The sequence below is a fragment of the Pleuronectes platessa genome, chromosome 13, assembly GCF_947347685.1.
Source record: "Pleuronectes platessa chromosome 13, fPlePla1.1, whole genome shotgun sequence".
Classification (NCBI taxonomy): domain Eukaryota; kingdom Metazoa; phylum Chordata; class Actinopteri; order Pleuronectiformes; family Pleuronectidae; genus Pleuronectes; species Pleuronectes platessa.
Genome location: NC_070638.1, coordinates 26,287,731 through 26,296,884, shown reverse-complemented (window position 1 = coordinate 26,296,884; position 9,154 = coordinate 26,287,731). Strand labels below are relative to the sequence as shown.

The 9,154-nt window shown below is 41.2% G+C and overlaps 1 long non-coding RNA gene across 1 annotated transcript; it reads right to left on the bottom strand.

Moving 5' to 3' along the window:
* Positions 1-4,313: 4,313 nt before the first annotated feature.
* Positions 4,314-7,652, bottom strand: LOC128455307 (uncharacterized). The gene is made up of 3 exons (XR_008341696.1): positions 6,990-7,652; positions 6,053-6,106; positions 4,314-5,412 (listed from the first exon to the last, which is right to left on the bottom strand). It is a non-coding gene; the product is annotated as an uncharacterized LOC128455307 (long non-coding RNA).
* Between the last annotated feature and the right edge of the window lie 1,502 nt (positions 7,653-9,154).

Here is a 9,154-nt window from a genome sequence, read left to right as displayed (position 1 = left end):
ACAGAACCTCGTGTTTTGATGGCGTTTAATCAAACTCAAGACGCCACGCCACGGTCACACGGTGTGACGAAAGGTCAATCTCTTAATCACTTTTTATCTCCATCTTGTTGTGATGGCACTGATCTTAATTTGAAGTTAATCTGATGAAAGCCCTGGGACAAGTGCATCAAGTAAAAATGTGGAATATGGAAAAAAAATGGCCACTTAATCCAAAATGGCGGCCTCCCTGTTTGGTCAAGCATACCTATCCAAGATATTTTTTTGTTTGTTATGAAACGACACATGTCCCGATAGATTTGTATAAATGTCGGCCATCGTAGTGCCGGGGTTGCCCTATAGGGGGCGCTGGTCAGTTTTTTTGCCACGCCCATTTCTTAAAACCATATGAATATCTTCGGGGGGGGCTGTTGTTACACACATGTAGTTTGAGAGAGATAGAATCATGAACACTGAAGTTACAGCAATTTCGTGTTTCACGGCGAGTTGATGAACTTTAATGCCACGCCATTCATATGGCGTTTGACGAAAAGTCACGGTAATCTTATGTCTTCATTGTCAATGTCTTGGGACCCATTTGATACAGTTTGACATGGTTGAGGTCAGTGGATGAGGAGAAATTCATTCAAGTGTAAGACAAGCAAAAAACAAGACATTTCCTGTTGCCACCAGGGGGCGCTGCGGTTTTAAGTCATCATTTATGCATAGATGTCATCAGGCGGGGACTATTGTCTTACATGTCTAGTTTGGACTTGATTGGAACATGTATGTCCGAGATACAGATGCCCGTGTTTTGATGGCGTGTAACCAATTTTTAACGCCATGCCACGGTCACACGGTGTGATAAAAAAAAAATCCCTCAATCACTTTTTATCTCCATCTTGTTGTGATGACACTCATCTGAATTTGAAGTTGATCTGATGAAAGCCCTGGGACAAGTACGTAAAAGTAAAAATGTGGGATATTGCCAAAATGGCCACTAAAAGCAAAATGGCGGACTTCCTGTTGCGTTTTTCATAATGCTCCATGAGACTTTTTTTCATGACTGGTCACGATACACCAGTGTCTAGATTTTGGTGAAAATCGCTTATGTGGAAACCTAAGGGCTGGTTCCAGGGGGCGCTGTTGAGCCGTTTTGCCACGCCCATTTCCAAATACTCCAGATTACGTAAATTTTCACCACTCTCTAATTTACTGGAAAGTTTAAAAACTTTTTGAGCACGTTGAAGCCCTCAAAAAGCCAATTCATTGTTCGGAGAATAATAAGAATAACTAGGGCTACGTTGTAGCACTTGCGGGCCCGAGCACCCGCACGTTGAAGCCTGTTGCGGTCGGTGGAGAGAGCGATCGATGACCAAGCGCACATCATCGATCGAGCATGCACTTCTCCACGTTGCATGCGTTTTGCGCTCTGCGGCAGTAGGTTTGCCAGTAGGTGGCGCCATCACTATTATTACGCACAGACATATATATCTGTTCATGTAGGCGCTCTGATGTAGCGTGAGCAATTTTGTGTCAATTGGACAATGTTAACACAACTTAATTTTCACACTGATCAGTAGGTGGCGCTATGACCCTGATCTAATATTTATATGTGGAGCTGTTCAGATCAGTATTGTGATCATAGGTCAGTAGTTTGGAGCCGGTTGGATAATGCAGAGTGGATTAACAAAGTACTTCCTGTTTCCTGGTGAATCAGTAGGTGGCGCTATGACACTGAGGAAATATTGACACATAGAGCTGTTCAGGCTTGTACTCTTATCATGTGACAGAAGTTTGGTAGTGATAGGACAATGCACAGTGGACTTATGAAAACATCGTGTCCTTTGGCGAAGGATGATTCTTCGCCGCACCTCAACGTTTAAATGGTTTGAGGAAATGTCACAATTCTGACCTTGATTCAATGACTTGACTGAGCTCATTTGAGCTGTATATTTTAAATCAGCCAGGAGCAGTTCATCAAAGTATAAAACATGTCACTTCCTGTAGCCACCAGGGGGCGCTGTAATTTCAAGTCATAATTTCTGTGTAGATGTCATCAGGATGGCACCCTTGTCTTACATGTCTAGTTTGGACTCGATTGGACAATGTATGTCCGAGATACAGAACCTCGTGTTTTGATGGCGTTTAATCAAACTCAAGACGCCACGCCACGGTCACACGGTGTGACGAAAGGTCAATCTCTTAATCACTTTTTATCTCCATCTTGTTGTGATGGCACTGATCTTAATTTGAAGTTAATCTGATGAAAGCCCTGGGACAAGTGCATCAAGTAAAAATGTGGAATATGGAAAAAAAATGGCCACTTAATCCAAAATGGCGGCCTCCCTGTTTGGTCAAGCATACCTATCCAAGATATTTTTTTGTTTGTTATGAAACGACACATGTCCCGATAGATTTGTATAAATGTCGGCCATCGTAGTGCCGGGGTTGCCCTATAGGGGGCGCTGGTCAGTTTTTTTGCCACGCCCATTTCTTAAAACCATATGAATATCTTCAGGGGGGGGCTGTTGTTACACACATGTAGTTTGAGAGAGATAGAATCATGAACACTGAAGTTACAGCAATTTCGTGTTTCACGGCGAGTTGATGAACTTTAATGCCACGCCATTCATATGGCGTTTGACGAAAAGTCACGGTAATCTTATGTCTTCATTGTCAATGTCTTGGGACCCATTTGATACAGTTTGACATGGTTGAGGTCAGTGGATGAGGAGAAATTCATCCAAGTGTAAGACAAGCAAAAAACAAGACATTTCCTGTTGCCACCAGGGGGCGCTGCGGTTTTAAGTCATCATTTATGCATAGATGTCATCAGGCGGGGACTATTGTCTTACATGTCTAGTTTGGACTTGATTGGAACATGTATGTCCGAGATACAGATGCCCGTGTTTTGATGGCGTGTAACCAATTTTTAACGCCATGCCACGGTCACACGGTGTGATAAAAAAAAAATCCCTCAATCATTTTTTATCTCCATCTTGTTGTGATGACACTCATCTGAATTTGAAGTTGATCTGATGAAAGCCCTGGGACAAGTACGTAAAAGTAAAAATGTGGGATATTGCCAAAATGGCCACTAAAAGCAAAGTGGCGGACTTCCTGTTGCGTTTTTCATAATGCTCCATGAGACTTTTTTTCATGACTGGTCACGATACACCTATATCCAGATTTTGATGAAAATCCGTTATGTGGAAACCTAGGGGCTGGTTCCAGGGGGCGCTGTAGAGCCATTTTGCCACGCCCAATTCCAATTACTCCAGAATACTAAAATATCCGCAGACCTTGAATTTCCTGCAAAGTTTCATAACTTTTTGAGCATGTCTAGACCCTGAAAAAGCCCCCCAAAGGGAAATAATAATAATAACTAGGGCTACGTTGTAGCACTAACGGGCCCGAGCACAGGCAATTTCAAGTCTGTTGCGGTCGGTGAAGAGAGAACGTTCAATGACCAAGCGCTCGTCTCTGCGTTGCATGCGTTTGTGCACTGCGGCAAGGATTATTGCTTCACTTCCTGTAGACAGCAGGAGGCTCTATGAACTAGAGGTAAGTAACCTTGAAACCATACAACCAAACCTATTGCTTTAACTATCACCATATACTTACATGCCTCAAGGCTTTTTTAATATAAAATTGTTATAAAAGTTACAGTTTATTTAACACGTCTAATGAAAACATTGAAGCAAGTTAACTGCAGAGTCGTATGTTTGGCTGTTACTTTGTTTTATTTTAATAAGTTAATATCAATACGCTACATGTGTAAGTTGCATGTGATAATAACTATGTTTCACCATTATTCTGATACAGGCTGATATATCCACCATTACTATTTTCACATCGTTAATTTAGTCTGTCATGGAGTTGTAGAGTCAATTAGACAGTATAGATAAGATTATAATGTCCACACATCAGTGTTGTAAACACTTCTCCAGTTAATTATATAATTATGTTTTCACACTGAGGGAAGTGGAGAGACTTGATGTGGACTGTTATCAACAGCTCTGTGGGAGATCATCACCTTGAATATTACAGATGAGGTAGAAAGACATTTTATCTGTGTACAATGTTGTATTTCTTTCTCACGTTTTATCAAAAGCGATTTAAAGTATGTGCATTTAACCATTAGTATACAAACCCAGACCCCAGTACATCGGTTCTATCTGAAATATGTGGTGCTTCATACACAACACAAAACATTCATAACAGTGCGCTTCTGCTCCTCATTAATGCAGCTCCTGATGTCCTCAGCAGCAACATGGTGGAGATGTGCAGCTTCATGCTGGTCAACTGGAAGACAACTGATTAAGATTAAAAGATTAAGATTAAGATCCATTTATTCGTCCCAAACACATGCACAGACATGCAAAGGCACACTCATGCAGGTAGGGAAATTTAATCTCTGCTTTTTACCCATCTGGTGCAGGACACACAGAGCAGTGAGCGACCATGTACGGCGCTCACGGAGCAGATGTTGGGGGAGTGAGGTGCCTTGCTCAGGGGCACTAGAGAGGGTAGGGAGACTCTTGGATTTTTGGACAGATCAATCCAGGTTTGTCTTTTGTTGTCTCTCCGTGGAGTCAAACCGGAGACGAACCAGAGACCTTCTCTGCCCATAGTCCAAGTTTCTGCCCTCTACACATCACTCCATACGTTGCTCCCTTAACTACAGATGGCCTGCGAATGTCATGGAGTTTTACAGTGAATTAGACAGTTTAGATATGATTTTAATCTCCACACATCAGTGTTGTAAACAGTTCTCAAATTAATTATATAATTATGTTTTCACACTGAGGGAAGTGGAGAGACTTGATGTGGACTGTTATCAATAGCTCTGTGGGAGATTATCACCTTGAATATTACAGATGAGGTAGAAAGACATTTTATCTATTTTTACAATGTTGTATTTCTTTCAGTACTTTTATCAAAAGCGACTTAGATAAAAATATGTGCATTTAACCATTAGGATACAAACCCAGACCACAGTACAACGGTTCTATCTGAAATCTGTTGTGCTTCATACACAACTCAAAACATTCTTTAACAGTGCGTTTCTTCTCTTCATAGATGAGGAACTGCAGCACCTGACGTCGTCAGCAGCAACATGGTGGTCAACACGTGGACGACTGCATCATCATCAGAAGCTACACAACACTTCTAAATTCCTCCCTTAAATAAAGATGGCCTGCAACTGTTTGGTGGTGGCAGTCATTGCTAAGTGGCATGGATAAGAATTCATTTCTATCTTCATTATGGTTGGTTAAAATAATAAAAACTTATAACAACAATGTGTATCTTTTGCTTTCTGATTTGATACACTTTAGATAAGAACCCAGTGTTTAATATTTCTGCTTTGCCATAAGAGACAAAACATGGTCAATTGGTCATCACAGCTGTGTCCTTCAGGCTCGTCCGTCCCTAATAAAATGAGAGGAAACATAAAAATAATCAGATCATAATCATTTCATCTTAGGAAATAGGTAGTGTACATCATTTTCAAATTCTCTATGAACACTGTCTGTTCTAGTAAAGTTACAAGGCTATAATGTATTTATATTTAACAAAATAATTCAGGGAAGTCTGCCTGAGATTAACGATGTAAACACTAGTAGACACGGTTATTTTTCACTGTAACACGTGACAGGACATCAACACCGTGACTCTGAATAAAGAGCCTTAGGATACGTAGTGCTCCTTTGCACAGCTGCTCTTACAATGTGTAGCAAGTGCTAAATCTCCATTAGTATAATAGTAATGAAAATCACCCTTCACATAATTGAACATATATTTTCCATGTGAACCGCTTTAACACAGTTCAATTGCGGAGCAAAATATAACTTATACAGTATTTATTAGAGTTACATATGAACAAAGTGTGTATTCTTATTTTCGGTGGATATTCAACTATGTATTTGAATATGCTTTTGGATTAAAACGTGCACTACCATGACAATGAATGTTTAGTATGGAGCTATTTCACATTAAAAGTATTGCATTATAATTTAACACATTATGTATTATGTGCAATACTTTGTAAGTAATGAAAACAGGTCTGTACCTGGAGTCAGTGTTCAGTCTGGTTGGATTCAAGTTGTGTCTCACGCTGGACATCCTAGAGGAACATTGAACACAAATACACAGATATGTTAAGTCATACATGTGCCATGTTATCTGCTTAACAGACTTTTACATGGTAATAATAAAATATTAATTCAAAGTTAATCAGATCATAATCATTTCAGCTTAGGAAATAGGTAGTGCATATTAGCCTACAATTCTGTATGACACTGTCTGTTCTAGTAAAGTTACAAGGCTATGATTTACTCATATTTAACAAAAGAATTCAGTGAAGTCTGTCTGAGATTAACGATTTAAATACTGAAGGTGGGAGACACGGTTACTTTTCACTGTAACACGTTACAACACTACTCTGAAGAAAGAGCTTTAGGACACGTAATGCTCCTTTGAACAGCTGCTCTTGCAATGCAGATGTGACTTTAAACACTCAGGTTTCTCAGGTTTCAGTTAGCATCGCTAGCCCGCTAGCGAAAGTAACTTACAAGCCGACACACAGTCTCCTGTCTCAGAGTCATCCGCATAAAGTAACGCTTATATCTGCTGGGTGGACCCGCTCATGTCGTTTCATGTCGGTGTTTGTCGGTAATAACCCCAATCGAATCGAAGGACAGTTACTGCACCCATGCGAAGATATTGTTAGCTTGCTTGTTAGCGAGCTAGTTAGCCTCCGGCGCTAGCGAAAAACAAGCCGACACACAGTCTCCTGTCTCAGATTCATCCTTATAAACGAACGCTTATCTCTGCTTGGTGGACCTGGGTTCATGGCGGTTGTTTCGGTAACAGCTGGCATTCGCATCGAACCCGTTGATATACACTGAGCTGGTATGTAGCTCCCGGATTAGCGTCCCATAGCTATCACGGCTGATTCAAAGGCACCCTGCGAATCACATCGAAATAAAATACTTAACGTGACTTACCACAGAAATGGAGGCGCAGACATCGTTACCGTGACCGTCAGGAGAAGGAGCAGAACATCAAAGTGTGTAATTTACCGGGTATGTGGGTGTAAGCCATTTCATGAGGCGTTCACTTGTAGCTGGTTGAAGCCGAACTCACAACACACAGCACAGCTTACACTGTGACGTCACGTGAATTTCAAACATCTATATCGCTTAAACGAGGGAGTTAAAATAAAATACACCCCCCTCAGAGTTGTCATGAAGGAAGAACTTAGCGATTGAGACTAAAACCAAAGTTTGAGCAATGCTGTAAAAGGTTTAATTCTCCTCTAAAGTTGGCCACCCTGTAAACACAGTCTGTTAATGCATAGATAACACAATCCATGGTCTGACACTGCCATCTAGTGACTAAATATTGCAGCACATCTGCCAGATATAGATGTTTTCATTCCTCAAACTGGAAGCCACACCACGGTCACACAGTATTATGAAAAGTTGCAATTTCGTTAACTTTAGATCTTCATCTTGTTTTGAACACATGCATCAAATTTTTACGTTGATTTAATGAAGGCCCTACGAGTAGTGAATCAAACTGTAACACATAGAAAAACAAGACATTTGCTGCTGCCACCAGGGGACGCTGTGATTTTAAGTCACGATTTCTGTACCGATGTCTTCAGGTCGCAACTCTTGTGTTATGTGTATATTTTGGACTCGATTGGACAAAATATGTCCAAGATACAGGAGCCCGTGTTTTGATGGCGTTTAATCAAACTTTGAGGCCACACCACGGTCAGACGGTTTTGCTAAAACTTAATCCTTCAATAACTTTAGATCTCCATTTTGTTGTGATGACGATCGTCTAAATTGTAAGTTGATTTGATGAAAGCTGTAGGAGGAGTACTTCAAAACAAAAATATGGAATATGACCAAAATGGCCACTAAAGTCAAACTGGCGGGCTTCCTGTTGCGTTATTCATAATGCACTGATGGACTTTTTTGTGCATCTAGTCATGATACACAATAGTCTTTGTTTTTTTTGAAGATCGGTGAATGCTAAATGAGGGGCTTTTCTGTAGGTGGCGCTCTTGAGCCATTTTGCCACGCCCTTTTCAAAATACTCCAGAATACGTAAATTTTCGCCGCCTTCGAATTTACTGCAAACTCCTACAACTTTTTGAGCACATTAAAGCCCTCAAAAAGCCAATTCATTTAAGCTAAGAAAAATAATAATAATAATAATAATAATAATCATTTCAATTTCAATAGGGCCTCCCACCGATTTCGGTGCTCGGGCCCTAATAATAATAATAATAATAAAAATCCTTACAGATTCAATAGGGCCTCTCACCATTCGGTGCTCGGGCCCTAATAATAAGAATAATGCCTACAATTTCAATAGGGCCTCTCACCATTCGGTGCTCGGGCCCTAATAAAAATCCTTACAGATTCAATAGGGCCTCTCACCATTCGGTGCTCGGGCCCTAATAATAAACAGACAAATAAATTTACATGACAATTGTTTACAGTGCGGGAGTTACACTCCAACAGAACGCATTACACTCGCGCTGTGGGTTTTACGCGGTGTCATTGCCGCCGGTCTACGGGGAGTATGACGGAAGTTGCATGTGCGCAGGACATCAGCTCCTGTGGAAACACACGAGCAAAGCGATGACGGAAGCGACGCTGATGGGATCGGTCCCAGAACTTCCTTGTGGTTAACTCTTTAGATTTGGAAGGGTCGAACATCAAAGCAGCAAACCCAAAAACCTGAAGGGAACAACCTAAACTTAACTACTGAAATTAATGGAACCAAAAGACATGTTCCTATCCTGACTCCTCTTCCAGAAACAGGAGAAAAAATGGGTTCAACTCAAATGATACCCACCCCCCGAACCTGGCTGGGACATCCTCAACAGATCTTAAGACACGTTACAAGTGTAAGGGGTCAATTCTTAATACAGTTTTCGAGTTTTGGCAGTGTTATTTTTCCCGTTTTGCTGATATTTTAATTCATCCGACAGGACAGTGATTCCTATAGGCTGCGGGGATTTGGCGACGTCTATTAAGGGACACCGTAGCGCTCCCTCTCGCCCTCTCTCTCTCTCCACTGCCGGTCCTGTGTGTGTGAGTAAGTGCAGCTTGGCCGCAGCAGGTGCGGACACAAATTGTTTGTTGCGGTG